The sequence below is a fragment of the Nomia melanderi genome, chromosome 11 (genome assembly GCF_051020985.1).
Source record: "Nomia melanderi isolate GNS246 chromosome 11, iyNomMela1, whole genome shotgun sequence".
Taxonomy (NCBI): Eukaryota; Metazoa; Arthropoda; class Insecta; order Hymenoptera; family Halictidae; genus Nomia; species Nomia melanderi.
In genome coordinates, this window is record NC_135009.1 from 12,956,242 (window position 1) to 12,977,034 (window position 20,793).

At 47.3% G+C, this 20,793-nt stretch overlaps 1 protein-coding gene and 1 long non-coding RNA gene across 3 annotated transcripts in view; both read left to right on the top strand.

The window, feature by feature from the left end:
* LOC116430708 (protein gustavus) overlaps nucleotides 1-20,793 on the top strand; it is a 146,100-nt gene that overhangs the window by 18,995 nt on the left and 106,312 nt on the right. The gene's annotated exons all lie outside the window — the stretch shown is intronic.
* LOC143175107 (uncharacterized) overlaps nucleotides 1-20,793 on the top strand; it is a 43,073-nt gene that overhangs the window by 3,875 nt on the left and 18,405 nt on the right. The window contains exon 2 of the long non-coding RNA XR_012999748.1: nucleotides 907-950. This is a non-coding gene — a long non-coding RNA (uncharacterized LOC143175107). The remainder of the gene's footprint in view (nucleotides 1-906; nucleotides 951-20,793) is intronic.

The following is a 20,793-nucleotide window of genomic DNA, read 5'->3' on the forward strand; positions in this document are numbered from 1 at the left end:
TGTGCAATTCACTCGAAATCCCAGAGTACATTATGCGCGTTCCGCCGCGCCAGAATCATCGGCGGCCGCTCGTACATTTAACAGCCGGTAAACATCGCCGAAAATCAACGGTCGTTAATCGATCGCGCCGATTCGCTGATTCCGGGGGTATTCCCGTCGACGCGGATTGTTCGGATTTCCTCGTGTAATTCGAGCGATGGAACCGCTGGATTTATGGATCGAAATGGTCGTGATGTTTTCATTTATTTCTCTTCTGTTTACGTATCTATTCATCTATCTGTCTATTTATCTATCTAATGCGCAATTACTTCCGAACCAATAATTACCGAGCGAACTAAAAACCACAGTCGCAACTCGAAGAAAACCAGAATAGCCATACTCAGAGTTTCCGCGGAAAAATTTGAATAAATCAGCTCTACTCGGTAGTTCTGTCGTTAAAGGGATGAGATACGCGTCGATCGAGAAAACGATCGACGGAATCCCGCGACGACGGGACGCGCGAGCGGTTTTTCGAGCGATTCCCAGGGAATCCGATATCCTCGGCGCATCGAGCAGAACAGAACGAGCCTCGTCGTCATCGGCGTCGCCGTCGTCGTTGTCGTCGTCGTCGCACGACAAAAACATCGAACGTGAAACCGCAGAGAGCTGGACGCACGTGTTCCGGTTAACGTGTCTCGCATATGTTCGCCGCGAACGCTCGAAAGAAGCGGAACGCTCCACGCTCGGCGGCCGTCCACGTTCTCGCCGCTCGTCGCGATCCGTTCGATCGTGTACGATTGCACTCCAGACCGCGGTGCGTTCCGTCCTCGAGTGGCCGGCGATACGCGCGGACGTATCGATGCCTCGGCCGACTAGTCCCCGCAAGTACCAGGCAATTAAAGAAACGTTTCCCTTCTTTTGTTCCAGGTAAGCAGCGCGCCTACGATATTCGCCTCACGACCCTTTGTTCCGTAAGTACGTGACTCGACTCGCCATCTCGGCGCGTAATATTTTCGCCGGGCATCCCCGGCGAATTCGAACGGCCGAAAGAGGACCTGGGAACTCGCTTCGATTTCCAAAGTCCCTCGATCACCGTTTTCTGTTAACACATTGCCTGGCTAATTTTCAGGAAACTGAATTGTGATGGCAATTTTCACTGGGGTCAACTTGTATCGCTATACACAGAAAAACTCAGATATATTGTTATGTAATATATTTTAAATAGATAATCAATTTGAATGAAATTTTATATTCTTTTCAATGCTGTGGTAATTAGTGAAGTTGCTTAGTTAAGTGTCTTTATGTAAGAACGAGATTTCTCGTTACCGGTACGCAGTGTGTTAACCCTTTGCACTCGGAAGTTCTTCACTAGAAATATTTTAACATTTTCTAACGAGGTAAAGACGACATTTTGTGAAACTAACTCGAAGAAGAATCACATATGCATTGTGGAACAAAGCTATTTTATGTCAATATTTCTCAAATTGATACATTATACGGAGTATAATATTAAATATTAAATTTTGTAGTTTTACTGCATTGGTGAGTGAGAGTCACCGTTCGAGTGCAAAGGATTAAATTCGTTTTTGGGAGAATACAGGTTAATTGCGACACTTGATCAGCAGATGATATGTTTAGTGATTGTGTAGGTTGTTTGGTAGATAAAAGCAATTGAAAGAATATTGATAACGGAGGAATAGGGAAGTGTTACAGTTAATCATCTGCACTCGGAAGATTTTCATTAGAAATATTTAAGACTTTCTGACGATACATAAGCGACATGCTTTTAAAATCAGATACTGTTAGCTTGAAAAATTTGGTTTCTATATACTAAATGTTATTCACAATAATTGCAGCAAAAGCTTAGGCCTGACGTAAACGAATTCCAATTCAGCAATTACATCTTCCGTTAATCGTACATTGTATAAACATGATTATTCTTGATTGAGTTCAGTCCAATTCATTATTCTCATGGTTTCAATACACTCTTAGAAATACTCGTTTACGCAACATTCCGCCGTAACCAGAGGGTTAAGGAACAAGGCTATTGTATTTCAATATCTCGTTACGCAATATGACGTCAGCTCTTCCAATGCAAAGGGTGGACGTCATTATCGCCGGGAATCACGAATAAGAAACGAAGGTTGAAAACGAATGAAAAATTCAATCGAAATACGATCCCGATAGATTTCGATCGCGTTGGGAACGCGCGAGGGGCGCAGCTTTTCGGCAAATCGGTTTCATTTCGGGACGAGCGCGGAAGGTCTGGAAATTAAACCCGACGCGACGCGGCCCTCGGAACGGTAAACACCGCGTACGGTCGCGTCGGCGGGAGAGAGATTCGGCGGATAGCGGAGTCACAGCCAATTAATCGGTCTCCGGTATCAATTTATCGGTTAACCGCGAGTCCTGTTTCCGCGCGGATGAACCCTTTTCGCAGCCGGCCGCGAGGTCCTTTGCCCGTGCGCCCCCCCGGTGAAGGGTCGGCGAAGGGTTGCCAGCCAGCCGGAGGGCAGACAGGCGAGGGGCGGGGTCGCGATCACGAAATAGGTTCAATCTATGCATCTCTCGCAGCGGCCCGGGAATCGTTGGCTGCTGCCGCTTGCGCCGGTGACGTCACGCGTGGGCAAGTCTGCTCACGAGACCAGCTGTTTTCGACATCTGCGACTGTGCTCTCGCCACCTACAGCGCCGCGCGAAAGTTTCCGGCTGGCTAGCACCGCTTTCCACGAATTTTTTGCGCGCTCGAAGGAGGAAGCTTCTTTACCCTTACCCTTCGCGGACGGATGTCGGCATTTCGGTGAGATCAACCGTTCAGATTTGGAAGACCGAGTCGTGGAGAAATGATCTAATTAGTGGAACAGTGAGAGATCAGCGCGTAGTTTTCTTTGTTTCTATTAATTAAGCAGTTGATGTAATTTAGCTTCATTCGTTGGAGGTTTTGTATGTTTCGAAGAATTTTTCGCAGAGGGTTAACCCTTCGAAAATCTACTTCGACTAACTCTTTTGTCAGGACATTCTCTTTTTTCTGGTAAATGTATAGCTGATACTATTATTTTGATAAGTATTCTTTAGTTGCTATTAACATTCAATCGGGATGTTTCCCAAAATTGCTGAATATAAACGCAGAGAGAGTCAAACGAACGAGTTCATTCCGGTAGAAAGTAAATCCGCGAAGCCGTGGATTATAAAATCCAGCGCATTCGATTTTTGCAGTTGACAGCTAACGGGAGTGCGGTTCTCAAAGCGGACAGAAGAGCTTCCGACCGGAAGCTCTCTCGAAAGCCATCGCGAAACTGACGCGACTCAGCTGTACGCACCGCGCCTCGTCGGAACGGACGCACCGACGCGCCGTTTGTTTCTCCGCCGCGCGGGGAATAAAAACTACCAGTCATAAGCACGCGCCGGGTCGGCGCTTCCGATTCGAGGCGGCTGGATGAAGAGGAAAAGCGGAAACAATTAAACGGCTCGCAGCCCCGCGAGACTCCATATGGCCGGCATAAAACGCGAGGCAACATCGTAATTAACGACGGGATAATTACACGGGGACGGGGAACTCCGCGAGAACCGCCGGAACACGCTCGATCGTCCGCGCTTACGCGTTTCCTTCTGTTCGCGTGTCGCCCGCGGCCACCTTGACGACCGTGTCGTCCGACGTCGGAATTGAATTCTCATTCCGTCGATGGAACGCGATTCGAGGCGCGCTCCGTCGAGCAGCTTATTTTCCCCGTCGAATTTCGCGGATACCGTTTTGCTCGGATCGAAGCGGTCGGGGAGGAAAGTTCGTCGGGAAGTTCGAAGGTCGGCGGAATCGAATTCACGGTGGCTGGCCCCGAACACCGGTAACAGGAGAGACGAACAGAAATTTCACCGGCGCGGCGTTCAACGAGAAACGCGATTTTTCCGGGAACTCCGCGAGTTGGAGAGGACCGGAGTGTAGTCGACCGGCGTAAATTAAGCATTCCGTTTCAATTATTTCGCGCGATTATTCGGCCCGCGCGCAGAACGTCGGCGGAAAGTTTCGCCCGCGGGATCCGCTTTTCTTCGGCTCCCGGCGCCGCCTTAACGAAGTCGCCCAAGTTTCGCCGCGGCCCAAAGAGCCCGGAGAAGAGGGCTGATTGCATTTTTCATCGGCTCGACGCTCGCGTTCCCGCGAGCGGCTGTCTCGGACATCGAACGATTCGAGAGTTATTAATTCGTCCGGCGGAGATTCTGATTGCGACTTCGCTAGAGAATTATTCACGGGGGAGTTTTTCGAGCTTGGTCGCTGGCCACTCTCGAGAGTTTTCCGGAAGGCGCAATTAACACTAGAGGTAGATGCCTGGTAAATGGAATGATTTATTTCGAACTTCTGCGAGCTAGGAAAGTCGATTGAGATTCGGAGCAACTCGTATCGTATTTATTCACCCGTGGAACTCTAGCCTCCAATATTGCACCAGTTATAATATTTTAATGAATCTGAAAGAAACTACCCTAAAATTATTAGATTTTCCACACATCCAAATTTTGTACTGAGGAGGAAACTAAAAGATCGAACGAATTTTATAGCATTTTTCATTTTCACTAGACATACTATAAAAATTAGCAGTTGCTGATAAATACAAAACCATCTGGGCTGAGTTAATATGCCGCGATAGCAGTTTCATGATTTCGACAGTTTCAGGGTAGAAATTTTCTGATGGTTGATTTATCCGATGGTTGTAATGTTTAGTCTTTTTCCTAATTTCAAAAGCTTCCTCAAAAAGCTTCATTTTTGGTTTCTGTAAGACACATTCGCGACAAAATCTCGTGAGAGACAGTCCAAACCGTGGTTCCTAGGATCGCTGCATCAGCGAATGCCAAGGAAAACAGTCATCACGGCCTATTAAACGAGTGGGATTAGCCGCGCCGCGATTTTCCAGGACGAAACGGAAGGCACGAGCAGAGAAGCTTCCTCGGATGTCGACCAGGTTTCGCCGTGAGCTCGATTTTCCGCTTCGTTTAGCGACATCTGAAGCACTTTCGGTTCGGTCGGCGCGTTCCGCCCGACGAGGGTGCATCAACCCTGGATAAACGGACCGGCAAGCCGTGTAGCTTGGCTTCCGAAGAAAACACCGTGTTTCCCTCGCGCTCGGGGCCATCGAAAATATTTGCGGAGCTAGCGTGAACTTCGATGCGCGCGGATGTAGATGAAGACGATAGCGTTGCCGAAGTCGCCCGATCGATTTGAGTATCTCGGTTAGAAGACAGTTGACCAGCTGCTAGCGATCAGTGGATCACTAGGTTCAAAACAGAGTAAGAGCTCTTGTTACGGTGCGTCGAATCGAATGCGAACTTCAACGAGATAGACAACATTCCAGCAGAGGATTTTATTAAACAATTTCTCACTTCGATCTATATGCAATAAACGATGATGTCTATGAAACTAAGAAATCTACTCCGAGTATACAGTGTGACTATCCTGCATCAGACTTCTTTTAACTACCACATCCATTTACTTGCATGGATGTCATCTTTCTAAACTTTGCGCCAGTTCTTTCTCTATCAATAGTTTTGTACACTATTATCTACTCCACCGTAATCGCGCAGAGGAAAACTACCACAGGCCAAATCATAGCGCATTTGTTAACCCTTTGCGGACGAACGTCGATATTTCAGCGAATTGAAATTTTTGTATTTGGAAGATTAAGTCGCGAACAAGTTATTTAACACTAGAACTACCGAGCATTTAATACGATTAATATGCAATTCCTATAAAAATTGTAGCAGTAGATTATTTTCAGTTTCTTCAGGCATTCATTGTACTCAAATGAAACTATTTTCAAAATCATTTCGAATATTCAATGCTTCGAAGACATCAAAAATCGAACATTTGTACGATAGTTCTAGTGTTAATTAGTCGAACAGCAAGTAATCGGCGCGTACCTCTCTATTATTTAAGCAACGTATATCTTCATCTGCTGAAGATTTTCTATACTTTAAAGAATCCTCCGCAAAGGGTTAACTCTGCTTCAGACCTTGGTCGACATCTGAAAGGTCGATCGCAGAATTCGCCAGATTCACTGAATTCTCGATCTTCCGTTGACAAAGCCATCGACCACTAATCTTCAACGCGTAACAGCCGTAATGTTCATCAGGAACAGGAAACAGCGAAAAAACGAGAGCGTGATGGCTCTCCGAGCCGAGCGACGCGTTAATTCCACGGAGTTAGCGTCGACTCGGGGTCGTAATCTACGCGGGCCGGTTGCCGCCATATAACAGGATTAATATCCACGGACACGGCCGAGGGGCGAGGCCTGCCCGGCTGTGCGAACAACGTTCTATCGCCGGAATCGTCTGTCCCGGTACAATGGTGCATCGGGCGGCCGTGACGCAGGGGTTGGAGCCGTCCGGGGATGACGCGCGGCGGCCATCGCGTGGAACCTTGAACAGCGGTCGCTTCGCTGTCGCTGCGTGACGCGATCCCCGGGCACACGATCCTGCGGCGAAGGATTTGGCATTGGAAGTTTTCACGGTGATTACCGCGTGCTTTTGAAGGTTCGATCATGCGACACGTTTAACGCGTGACCGTGCACTCGTAACCTCTGTATCGCTCCAGTTGTCAATCGATAATCGTCGATGTTGTTGTTACCATTGATACTTACAATTATTACGATAATATCCTTAATTTCGAGACCGATTGCACGCCGTGTGTGATGATAATGAGCGTGTATCAGTTATTCTGAGTAAAGTAGTCGCCGAGATAAGGCTTTTTTTGAATTAATAGTATCTGCAAGGTATAGAGAAACAAAATAAACGTACCGACAATAAGAAAATTGAGTTTTTATGACTATCGTCTAGAGATTTGAAAAAAATTAATTGGGAGAGCCCGTGACAGAATTTCGCTCCTGGGAACCGTGTTCGAAAAAAATCGTCGTATCGGATGGGTTAAGCTGTTAACCGCGGAATTTAATTTCAAAAATTTCCGATAATGCAAGTGTATACTCGTTGAACGCAGGACAAATGCATCTATAATATTCTAACGAGAAACTAATGCGGAACGAAGAATTATATGTTTATCTGAAAAAATGAATAATTTGGCATTGAAAGAAGCAGTATCATTTTATGATGACGTGTATACTCGTCGAACAGAGTTAACTGGTTAACGGGGCAGAGGTGTTTCTAATTCTAATAATTATAATTCTAGTAATTCTAATAATTTAATTTATTTAACCCTAATCGTACGACGTGTTCTTATAACGAATCATACCACGTGACTCTCAGTCACTTATGAGAATGAAAGGAATGATTGAAATGTTATTGTCTTTGTTTATAGAGCCCAAATTTTGGCCCAACAAAACATTTGGAAATGCAATATGAAATAATCAAGAAATTTAAGTAAAAAGTTCAAATGTGACTCAAAGTCACATGCGATGAGAGTTAAGCACCGTTGGGCCCAGTAAGTAAAAATGCAATTCCGCGTGTATTAATGGTTAATACGGTGATAATAACAATTATTATTAAATCAGAGGACGATGAGAATGGTAACGACGATAAGCGTTGAATCGTTAACTCTTTAATTTTGGAATTAACGTTCGCCCGATTAAACGCGCTTCTCGTTTCAAGCGAAAAATGCGTTCTTATCTCTCAGGAATTTCCTTGCAGCGATCAGCAGCCGCGGTTATCGCTGGTCAAAAGCAGGAGTTGCTCCTTTTCCGGCGACCGGCATAATTAATGGGTGGTCCGAAGCGGAATCGTCGATTAATTTGCAGGGAACTCGACTTTCGACTGAAAAATTTATCGCCGCCTTTATTAGCCATTCCAGTCTGGACCGTCCCGCCTCGTCGGTGGGTCTGCGCGCGCCGATTTCGGAGTTGTTGAATTTTCGAACTTTTCCCGATTGAAATGCCGCTCGGGCTTCCGCGGGAAAGCCATGGAAACCGGTAAACAAACAGCATCTCGTTCGTCCGTCGGAAGTGTACGTTATCGATCGTCGCCGCTGATTCTCGGCGCGGCTTTGAACGCGTCGTCGGCTGTGCAGCGATCGGAATTGTTCGTCGTATTTCGCGAATGATTGATTCGCCAAGTCCAAGCGTAATCGTGATTGGCCGAGGTCTTCGCTGTTTCACCGTCGAGAAATCGTCATGTATTATCGGTACCGAACTTCAGATTTGCATACAAATGCAAATATGTAAGAATATAATTGTAGCAATAGAATTACGATAGGACATGTTAAGTCTCGCGAATGAAAATTTCAATACAGACACTTACATCATTATCTATCTCAATTCATCTTATATCATTCAGTCTCCCTAACAAAACTAAATCAATCGATCATTAAACTCAACGATTATCCCTTCTCGATTAACCCTTTGACGAATGTCGGTTTGCTGAGATCAAACCTTCATGTTTGGAATACCGAGTTGCAAACAAACGACTTAACTATTCGAACAGCAAGAAATCAGTACACAGTTTCCTTATTCTTCACGATTTAAGTATTCAGCCTTCAATTTAGCAGGATCTGCGCAAGGTTTCATGTACTAAAAACAATTTTCGTTCGCGAAGGGTTAAACTCCTCAACCGCGACGAACAGCTCGAAAATCCTCGGGACAAGCCCGAAACGATACGTTCGCCGAACGGGTGAAACCCGTCGCGCAAAAATCGTCTCCGCGGGCGGTTCCGCCGAAATAACTTTCGGCAGATGCTCGACACGTGTTCTCCACTTAGCGCGTTTAGCGGCTGTATCTCTGCCGGTCTAAGCGGCTTCGGCCGAACACCCGGAACCGTCGGGGCTCGAATAAAAACGACGAAACGGAGAAACAAACGGGGGAACAACGCGAATCCGGGAAAAACCGACGCATCGATTTCACCGCGACAAAAGCGGCGCGCGCGGGGCGAGCCGAGGGAGGTTCGAGCAGCGCGCGGCACACACAGGAGTGGAGCGCGTCAGCTCGAAATATTTAAAACGCGAAACGGGCCGTAAAGGGCGGAGGGAGGAAAGTTAAAAAAAAAACAGAGAAGGAGAGAAAGAGAAATAAAAGGAGCTCTCTTGCGCAACGAGCGGCGTTGCCTCTCTTCCAGAGGGGTGAGCCCTATTCGTACGCGTAGTACTACGTCTAATTGCGAAGCCGGCATACTTTCCTCGTGGCTCGCTTGCTCGTTATCCGTCGCAGCGACGGCGTCCCGCGGAATATGATTGTTGTCGTTCCGCCGGAGGAAAGGAAGAGAAAGGAAGGGGAGTTCGGCGCGGGCCACCCCGTTCACGGCGTGCGCGCGGTTCCGCCGAAAGCTTTTCGGGGATCCTCTCGACGCGAGAGCAGCGCAGGGAGAAGAGAGAGTATCGGAACGATAACCACCGGTTTGTATTGATCCCCGCGGGGGCGAGAGAGAGACCCACGAAGAGGGCGAGTTCGAAACATCCACCCTCGTCACTGCCGCGCACCCCGAATCCAGACCCGACCTAACCTATGCGTCCCGATGTATACTCCGTGCGCCTCGTAAAAAGTCGAGCCCTACTCTAGGGGGTCGCTTTAACTTTGATTTGTTAAGGTGTATCAGGCTTTGTCTTCGGATGGCGTAGTGCTGTTCTCCGATGTCTGATTGGTTGGATTCGGTTCTAATTATAGGATTCGCATGATTGATCGGATCGTAACAAAGTGATGTCCTACGATATTGTGACTAGCTTCTTAGTAATTGATGTTTGGAGGGTTGAATAGGTTTTCGGGGTTTTTGGTTTGTAATTGGTGGACTTATGGGGTGGTTCGCGTGGAATTGTTGCTTTAAGTTTCGAAGAATGTAATTTTTAAGAGGCCTTGGAAGTTAGTCAAAATACTAAGATCTATCGTCGAACAATGGGATTCGTTACCCTTTGCGGACGAATGTCATTTTGCATAAATCAAACTTCCATGTTCAGAATACCAAGTTACGAACGAATGATTTAACTCGGTATAGTTTTCTTATTCTCTATTATTTAAGCATTCAACATCTAAATTCGCTTAACCAGGTTAATCGATCCACAGGCAAAGCCAGATCCCGACACCATTTCCGCAATTTTCTTCCGAATTTCGGCGGGGAACCGCTTAAACACGATCCCCCGGCGAAACGGAGAACACCCGTGCGCGGTTGGATCCGTTAATAAAGCCCACGTACGCCGGACATTCGAAACCCAGCAAGAATTTAATCCATCAGCTGTCCGCAACGCATCGAACCCGGTTCGCGGCTACGAATTTTTTTTTCCCCCATTTTCCCTCGGTTTCCCGTTGCGACGAGCATGCACGCGGCGCGGCTCTCGCGATTTCACGGAGTTAATTACGGCCGAATAAATGCTCTACAATCGGAACACGGCACATTTCCAAGCGTGTTTCAATTTCAGCCAGGAAGTCTCGCTTCGCCGCCATATGGCGCTCTCCAACGTGTCGTCCGACATCGTCCAGCAGCAATTTTTTTTTCCTACTTTCCCTCCCTCCCTCCCCCTCTCTCTCCCTCTCTCGATGGTGCACGCCTATGCAAACGACCGGCCGGAGCGTGTTTCGTCGTTGGGATTGTCGATCGCGTCGAAGCGCCCCTTGGCAACGATCGCGAGCGAGGGGGCCATCCGCAGAAAGTGCTGGCTGAAAGCTGGGCCCCCCTTCTCGCCCCAGCCAACCCCGTTCGTCGGTGCGCCGCCCGACGGCCGACACAACGTACTCTGTCTCCCGCGCCCCATCATAATCCGCCATTGATTTCCTTTCGCCGCGAATCCGTACGGTGGACCGTCCGTACAATCGTTTCCCTTTCGACGCTCTAATTAATCCCATTCATCGTAATTATTCTCTCGTGTTCGACGTCGAACGGGCTGTCGTTCGAGTGTCGGCTCGCCGTTCCGCGGATCCGTGAGCGAGTCGTTTGTTGGTTGCTTGCACCGACGTGATAGTCGAATTTTATGTTAGGAAATTCCGAAGCCTTCCTTCGAATTTGAGGACGAACGTCGTCATTTTGTGACATCAAGCTTCCATATTTATACGAAGTTGTAAATAATTGATTTCTTCAAGTAACAAGTGGTTAGTGATTAGTGTTCTTTTTCTCTGGAATTTAGGACTTCGATGTATAATTTCCCTTGGAATATTTTCAATACGAAAAATTCCGCGAATAGTTAACACTGAAACTACCAGACGGGTCAAATGACCCTGATGTCTTCTTTTTGCAATTATTAGAAAGGTAACAAATGTTTCTCTGAGAAATTATTAAAGTCATTTAGCACTACGCAAACTGAATTGTGAATCAATTATAGTCTGAACATACTCTTGGAGTTTCTATAGCGAAATTTTAAGAAGACAATTGAACTGCTCGGTAGTTTTAGTGTTACAGCTTTGTATGTCGGACGATGTAGATATTTGAAAACTGTATAGTTTAAATAGTTGCGAATAGAATACGCGAGATCTTTAATATTTTGTAATTATAAATTACACCCTCCGAGTCAGAAGTCTGAATTGAAACCTTTTTCCACTAGAGACGACACTTCAGTGTCTTCAACGGCTAATGAATACATTGTACGCCCCGCAGAGTTGAAAGGGTTAATATAAACGTTTCCACATCACGAGAAAATCGTGATACGCTCTCGCAACTTTGTTTCATCCCTCTCTCCCTGTTTCCACTCTTTTTCCCCTCTTTTTACTCTCGTTCCCCGTTCCGGTGGGTCCTCGACCGGCGACCAGTTCGATTACACTCGAAACGCGCGTTCCCCGGCTGCACGGAATTTTTGACCGTCCTCTCGCAAAAGTTATTCAAGCGTAATCCACCGTTCGCTCGGATCGATACGAGTCCGCGGGGCTGAAAGGTTGAAAATTTGTTAGAGTCCGTCGAACGGTTACAACCGCCCCTCGGTTTTCGCTTTCGCAGGGCAAATTGCTCCTATTTCGTCGGCCGTGGCCCGCGATAACTTCGTTCCCTGTTATCGGCGCCGCGTCCCGGTCAAATTGCCGCGGCTGTAACGAATTAATAACGTCAGCGGAACAATCGTCGCACAGCGCGGGCCAGACGTTTCCGTCGATCCACGGCGAGATCGGTTTGTTTTTGCCCATTGTCCCGCGATACGCGGCGTATCGTTCGCCGTTCGAACTGAAAAATTCAGCGGGCGAAATCGCCGGTCGGTCTGATGTTTTCGTCATTCGCAAACCTATATTTATCTGAGGTTTTCGAGAGCGAGCTCTCGGTGCCAAAGTTTTCCCAACGTTTCCCCGTCGATGCGAGCACGCGCGTCGAAGTTCCGACTAACAACGATTACGTATCTGCGATCACTCTACCGTGTAATTAAAAAGTATCCGATGACACTGAACCGTTACCCCTTCGGAAACGAAGATTCCTCGAATTAGAACCTCTCGCGCAACAATTCCGATTACACGTCGGACTCTTAACGCAAAACGGAGCACGGTTCGATCGTTCGTTCGATTGTACCCTTTTCCATTGTACAAAGCTCGTAGCTTTTCACTTTAATCGGCAACCTCGCAACATTTACGTTGAAAAGGTGAAAAACGACAACCGTTCAAAGATATCAACGACGCAGCTCGACCCGAGTCTCTTCTCGTGCAGAGAAGAGGAACTTCGATTGCCGATCGACGGCTCGGCCCGCGTTCGGTCGTGTTTCGGTGGCGGAACGCCTCTCGAAATCAGCTCGCCGGGATAAACAAAGAGGAGAATGATCCATTCGCGGTAACGAGGCAGGTTTTTCTGCGTATCTGTTGGGAATCAACGGCGAAACGAAATAAAACCGACCGAAGGAAGGAACGAATCGAAAGAGGGATGTAGAGCGATGGGGCGGTGGAGGGGGGACGGGAGGGGGATTTTACAGCTAATCTCCGATGCTGCCGACCGTCTGTGAAAAGGTATTAATCCCTTGCACCGTCGGTGGCGCATTCAGTTACGTGTTTGCAGGCAGGTACACCTCTCTCGTTCACTTACCCTCATACAAATAAAACGTACGCGCGCGCTCGCTCGCTCGGTTGGCTCGAGGCACGCACACACGCGCGCACGCTAGACGGCTGCGTTATTTGCACGTGTACCGGCGGTACCGTCGGCGAAAAACTACGTTCGGCCCTCGTCCCTTTTTCTCATCGAGGGGCTCTCTCGCGCAGTCGTTACAGGTTTTTTTAAAGCTCGTTTAACCGAAGCGGCTCGCTCCCGCGACGACCGGTTCCTCCTTTCGTCCGCCACGCATCCGAGAGATGTTCTCGCGAGTACCGAACGCGACGCGCGAGTGACAGTTCGCTTCTTGCACGATAACCTCTGTCCAGATGAAAATGGATACTCAGAGCCGCAGGTAAGACTCGCGTTTCCTCGGTTTCGAGGTTCTCTCGATGTTCTCTGTATCGCTCTGTTGTCGATCGATCAGCTGAATTTCTTGCATTGGAATCAGACTCGATTGCATTACGAGGTTTCGACGGTAGGCTTTCGAAGGTAGATTCTTGAAATTGTTGGTTTCGATGTGACGTTTCTTATGTGTCGATGTTCCATGCTATTGTTTCGAAATAAATTGCTTTTGAGTAGCGTACTCGATTCCTTGGTTAACTGGAACTTTCAACGCCATGATACGACGATATGAGGTATATCTGACAGCTGGAAGAACTGTTTCGAAGTTATAAATGGGTAACAAGATGACGCGAACGATAATGGCAACCTGTCGAAGACGTTTCCTCGAGGAAAAAGTAGATCCACGAGTAATTGCGGCCGGGGGCTGTCCCTTTTCGAGAGATAAGAAGCCACGTGGCTGCTCGTCCGCAGTCTTCCACCCGTTATCGCGGCCGCAACGCCCGCCCGCTCATTAACTTCGTGTAATTAGTCGTGTCCGCTTATCATCGCGGTCTCGTTCCGCGGACACGCCGCTCGTCGCCGCTGTCATTGTTGCCTGTCGGCCAATTATCGACGCGAATTAGCGATCGCCGTTAATTAAAAGCCGGGCAGCTGGCCGGCGCAGGCCACTTTCGGCGCCCGGGGAAAACATGCTTGGAAATCAGGCGAACCGACAAGGAAAACGGGCCACCGTGACGGGAGTAATTGCAATTAACGCAATTAGGTGAACGAACGGTACCCGAAATCGAGCGAGCCTCTGGCGCCGTGTCTTTCGGCGAAATACAAGGTGGAACCGGAAAGTTCGCGTAATTTGCGGGCCGCAATTCGAGCGGCTTCAAATTCTGAAATTCATAAATACCATTCCGTGTTGTTCGTTCCGCGAACTCAAGATTCTTCGACCATGTTGATTATCTGATCAATTAATCGAATTCTCGTTCGACGAAAACATGTTTCTCTCCAAAGATCCTCAATAATTTCGAGAAGTTCCCCAGAATTCATTCAGTTTAATACATCAAAAGAGAAATGAACCGTAGCAATCAAGTCTCAACTCGTATATTTTCAAACGAAAGGTACCTTCAGCGAACTGCTCTTGAAATTCAATAAAGAGCATAATGAACATTCAGTAGAGTTTCAGAATTATCAACAGAAAACGACATTTCGAAACCTGAAATTTTAGAATCACACCTATCGCTGTCCGCCAATTTTGCGTAGCGACTTTTTGCTCGCGGCTTGTGCGAGCCTCGTTTTCGCAGGGCCATTCGCGTTGCGCTGTCCCGTTGCATATTTATGTAAGCCGCGCGCGTTTCCGAAACGCACATAAAACGTACACGGTCGACGGAAGATGGAGTCGCAGTAAATTCGAATATTCGGCTGTATTCCGGCTGAAATTTCGCTGTACGTACCGCGCGATACTTTATGCGCCGGTCGTGTGCAGTATTGTGCGATTTGCTCGATGACACGACATTGTTCTCCGTCCCTTCCATTACCCGGCGACCCTAGCCAGCTCGTGCGCGGCTCGTTGTTCCCTTTCTTCCACTGTGTTGTCCCTTTTCCTCCTTTTTCCTCCTTTTTCGCTCTTCCGACTCCGTAATACCCATCCCTCTCGCTGCGAAAGGAGACTCGTCGATTCGCAGATAGCGAGGAGCGCCCGCCATGGGAGCCATAACGCCGCTCTCCGTGTTCCCGTCCCGCGATCTACGACGAAAAACTCGAGCCCGATACCATATTTCCCATAAGAGTTGTAGAACCAACGATGCTCCTCGATATCCGAGGACATTGTCGATGGATCGACTGATACAACCAATCGAAACCCAAGAAAGAAAGCCACCTTCCATACCGAGAAAGGAAGATACCGCGAAGTAGCCTTTTACTCCGTAATTGCCAGGAATTGTTCTACTTTCTATCCAATGTAACAAACCGTGTTTCTGCAAAATTGTTCGAGACACTGCGGCGTACCGAAGAATTTTGGTTCGAATTCAACAACTGTGTCAACTGCCTGTGTCCACTTTCTATAAATCTTCCTTGAAAGCGATCTTAAAACAGATCTGCGCGATCTGTAGAATGATCCCAGTATAACAATGCATAAAGTGGAACGACAAATAGAGGTTTCCGTGATTTCAGCTTGAGATCACGATCATCTGAGACGACATTCCAAAACAGGTGGCTAATAACCATCAACACCTCACACGTCAAGCTCCACGAAAACCTTAACCGTCTTTTCATAAAGCCATTCTTTTACAGCAAGTAAGAACAATTAATCATTTCGCCCTACAATCCATACGTTACACTCTTATCAGCTTACTCACGTTATTAAACATTCCATTCGGTTATCTTATGTTACGATTGTTTTCGAGTAATTCAGAAACACACCAAAGACTAACATGGCGCTTAACATATTAACCCTTTGCGGACGAACGTCTTCGTATTTAAATAACTAAGTCGTGGACGAATGATTTGATTACTCGAACAGCAAGATATACGTAGTTTCCTCTTTTTACATTAATTAAGCAATTAAGTAATTCAGCTTCATCTGCAGGTTTCGTATATTTTACAAAATCCTCGTCCGCAAAGGGTTAATCCACTAGCTGACCTAGGTCACGAAAGACCCGAGTCCTTAACCCACGCGAATCGGATTGATCAGCGTCCTGAATTATCTCTCGTAATTACGATCGCGGCGGAGTGGGGGGAGGAATGAAACGACAGGCGGTCGGCTCGCGGGGACACGCGAGCTCTCGGAGTGAGAATGACGCGGAGAGGCCTAATCGACCTTATTATTCGCTGAACAATGAACAATTGCGTATAAGCGTAGAAATAATCGACGGTAGGTTGACGAAACCTCGTGTGTCATTCGAGGACGCGAACCGGCAACCGTCAGGTTCTCCTCTCGCCCTCCCCCCGCGCCCTCCCCTCGCCGGTTTTTCTCGTTCTCGGATACCGGCGGCCTCGTAAACGCTTTCTTTTATCGCTCCCCCCGGCTTTATCGCCGTCGGCGCGACCGTAACAATGCGAAGCGGCTCGCGGAAATATCGCGCGCTGATGAAATCTTCCTTCGAGGGGGAGGATTCGCGGTCAGACGGAAAGAGGGTGGGCCACGGAAGAAACCGAACGGGCTCGAGGACGCCGCAGGAAACCCTCCTCGCGCGGTGAACCTCGGTGAATAAGCGGCGGAATATTTTCCTAACCCGCTCTCCCGGTATTGCAGCGAACGAGGTATTCAAATATTTAAACACGAAAATATACATGGGAGGCAGCCGCATGAATTATGCATAAGACGTGTCCACCACCACCACCACCTTAGACTCCTCGCCCTTTCTCTTTCCCTCCTTCTCCGGAGACCTTTCTCTCGTTACCGTGTCCTTCCTTCCTCTCCCGCTTTCGAGCCTCTTCACGAACTTTGCCTTCTACCTGTGGCTTCCCGCCTTTCTCCCCTTTCCCTCTTTCTTCGAACTGGGAAACACGGATTTTCACGACGGGGAACTGTGATATTTGGCTACGGAAGCGAGATCGGTAATGGCGCTTGATTGTCGGACGTTTCGATCGCGTTGATTGGGTTTAGTCGGTATACTTCGTGGGTGTATTGTGTTGAACGTTTTTGTAGGGGTTGATGCAATGTTAGGGTTAGTTTGTAGTTTTATTTGTCTCGATGTTTCAATGATTAGATTGAGTATGTAAGAATGAATGTATACCTTGTGTTTTCTGTAGGTTGTCTTTGTAGTTGTATAGAAAGGTCTACGTGTGAATGAAGCGTTACGTTTATGTGTGGAAGGAGTCTCGGAATAAATCCAGACGCTATCATCAAATCGTCAAAGTGTGAAACCGTTCCCGACGCTTTTCATCGTGGATAATTGTCCCTGCTTTTTCCGCATTTCTGTTCGGGAATGACTCGTATCCGATTCCGTGGAATCAGCGATGTATCGAGATCGGCGGACGGGGTTATTATAAACTAGACACGCGTTTCCGGTGAAAGCCCGTCAATCCTCCAGTATATCCGATCGGTAAACAGCGGAAAATATCCTCGTTAGCGCGGCGTTCTCGAGGTGTAATCGCGCGGCCGGATCGCGTCAGCATTTTTCCTCGGATAAATCGATCGACCACCCGGAGCCCCGAACCGTTTAGGAAAGCGAGATATCTAATTGAACTAGTTCTCGCGTGGAGGACGATAATTCGCCGCGCGGCGGCTCTGTCTTCGCGATATCGGCGCTAGGTATCAAGGACAGCGGTCCGCTCGGCGAATTAACCCCTTGTCTTACGGTTCCTTTCTCGACTGTCGCCTGCAAGGCTTTGTCAGGCTTCGTGATTCAGTGGTGGAGGCATATGAACAGCTTTTTCTGTTAAATTTGGTTTGTGAAAGTGGAGAGTTTGAATATTTGAAGAATTCGAGGATTTGAGAATTTTAATGTTAGAATATTTGAGAACTCGAGAATTTTAAATTTCATTATTTGAGTATTCAAGAATTAGAGATATTGAGAATTTAAATGTCTGAATATTTGAGGCTTCGAGAATTTCAAAATTTCATTATTTGAATATTTGAGGCTTCGAGAATTTGAAAATTTCATTATTTGAATATTCGAGAATTCGAGATATTGAGAATTTAAATATTTGAATCTTTGAATATTTGAGAATTCGGGAATTTGAAAATTTCAGTATTTGAATATTTGAATATTTGAGAATCCGGGAATTTAAAAATTTCAATATTTCAATATTTCAATATTTGAGAATTTGAAGATTTAAATATTTGAGACTTTGAAAATTTGAAAATTTCATTATTTGAATATTCGAGAATTCGAGATATTGAGAATTTAAATATTTGAATACTTGAATATTTGAGAATTCGGGAATTTGAAAATTTCACTACTCGAATACTCGAGAATTTGAAGATTGAAATATTTGAATACTTGAGCGCTTTTACACGAGCAATATTCAATTCCAAGTTGGCAGAGAAAGGCAGTTCTCACGTTCCATAAATTCAACTTCAAAGCTTCAGTGCCAAAACCACTCATCACGAGGCGAAGGGTTAATTACAAGTTAGAGTCGCTCGTCACCGAAAACCCTCTCGCCAGCAGCGGCTCGCGCTCTCGTCGCGCGTTTTTTCGCTGAGAGCAAGACAAGGCATCCACCCACGTCCAGGCGTCTCGTCTACGAAACCGCCGCGCGGTTACGCACAATACCGAAGAATCGTGCCGGTGCACCGCGCGCGGCCATCTAGCGCGGTATATAATGATCGCCGTTGCTAGCCTCGATGATGTAACCGTTCGCAAGGTTTCCCCCGCTTTCTGTTGCTCCACGCCGCGCTCCTCTCGGCCGATCTCTGCTCGATTTAGCGCACCCACGCTCCCGTTTTCTGTAATTGTTCCGCGGAACGGCGCGTCGTATCGCAACGTTCTCCGGAGAAAGTTCAAAGTTTACCGGTCTCGGCCGGTTGGCCAATTCCGAGCGTGTCCGAAAGCGTCAGGCGCGTAGTCTCGCCTCGCTCGGGGCGTAAAGTGTGCAAGCGTGAAAGCCCAGAAGCCCGCCAGAGGCTTCTAAGCCCGCGGAGAACGGGTAGTCTGGCTTATCGAGGTCTTCTCCGCGTTCGAATGGTGTAAATCACTCGAAGAGGGTCACCGACGAGTGGAAAATGAAGCAAGATCTCGCGCGCGGCCCTAAAACGGCGACGAAAGAATTCTTTGTCGAAAGAGTACGAGACTTTAGAGATAATAGCGTTCTATGAAAGAATCTAGAGAGAGATCCTAGATATCAGGCGTGACGAAGATGAAACAAAGTCTTTCGAAGCGTTAACATATATCTTAAAAACTATCGCGTGATTTATTACTAAACAGGAATTTATAATTCATTTTACACACGTGCCAAACTAATTTCTATCCAATGCAATTCTATCTTCAATCCTTCCTATCATATTTTCGATGAATCTCACATTTCATCACTGCTTCCCCATTTTCCCTCAACGCGTAAAAGCGATAGAGAGATACAAGAACGGCGAACCCACCCAGAAATTAAACTGTTTCTTAATATTCCGAGGTTGCAGAGCGGCGAGCCTCCATCTTCCGGCGCGCGATCGGCGATACCGTCGCGCGCGATGAAACGGCTCGATGAAACGCGATTACACCGGAGGCGAGCAATTTTCCCCGCGATTTTTTTCCCCCGATCCGGCGACGCTCTCGGAATTATCCTCCTTATTGATGTCTCTATTAGCCCCGACAATACGACGGAGATTGGCCGGTGCCCCGTCGGCCGTAGTTTCCTTCGTCCGTTAATACTCGATTAAGCGCGAGCACCCACGTTTCCCATCCTCTCTTTGTCTTTCGTTTATTTTGTCACGCTCGTGGCACACTTACTCTCTCTCTCTCTCTTTCTCTGTATTCCTCCACGCCGCTCCGCGATATAAAAGTTCGAGACGTATTGACGTCTTCTTTCCCATCTTTCCCTGTTTTCCAGTCGCTCGACGCAGAGAGATTTCCTCGGGTTCCTCCCCCTCTGAACATACGTCGGGAGGATATTGTTTCGTCCGTTCCACCGAGTTCCCGATCGCTCGCCAGTTGATTAAGCCCGCCCACGCGCCTTCTTTCTCCAGTGTCTTCGAGTTTTTCTCGTTCGCGCTGCGCCCCGCCGGTGGTGGGTGACGCTCGCCCGTGCCCGATCTACCGCAAGTGTCCCCGTTACACCGCCGTGCCGCGGGAATTACCGTATCGCTTCTTCTTCTTCGACGTCAGCCGCACTTTTTGCGTCCTTTTCCCCTTTCGATTCCTTGCTCTCCGCTCGACGCGCGTTTCCGTTCTCTCCGCGACGCGCGGCTGGCCTCGCTTCGACCGTAATGGCCGTTGTTTGAAAATTCCGGCGGTAGATATACATCGACGAGTTCTGACGGGTTTTGCGCGTGTTTGGCAAATTGATTCTTTTCTTTTGAAATAATGCGGTTTTACTGCAGCGTGTGCAACGGACGCTCCTTTCTTCGGTTTACTTAGGTTTGGCTTAGCCGGCGAACGGTCGAAGATTATTTTTTTATAATCGCGGAGCCTCTTGCATCAAATCAATAATAATTAACTCTAAAACTACTGTATCAGTTGAAATGACCGGTTTCGATCTTTTTGTTCCGTAATCATTAATATTAGAAGCATTGAATGTTCGAAGTGATCTTGAAATAGTTTCATCTGAATACTACAATGAATGAAGAAACCGTAGGTAATCTATTGTCACATTCGTCATGGAGATTACATGTTAATCGTATTAACTCGGTAGTTCCAGTGTTAAGATAATGTAGCCAATGATTACTTCATTCTGCGGATATCGAACGATATCGCCATCGTCTGTCTCGATTTCATTAAAATGTTTGACATCGATCGTAATTTCAAAGATCTTATAAATTCAGAGTAATTGAACTGATAAGAGTACACATTGATAAGACAGCTGAATGAAACACTGCCAACAACAATCTAAGCCTTAAAATTTCGCTGTCGAGAGAATCGACAGCCGTAGTCCGCGCAGTTTTACTATTTCCACAAGAGAAAGTCCGCCGTTTCTCGATCCGAATTGAGGA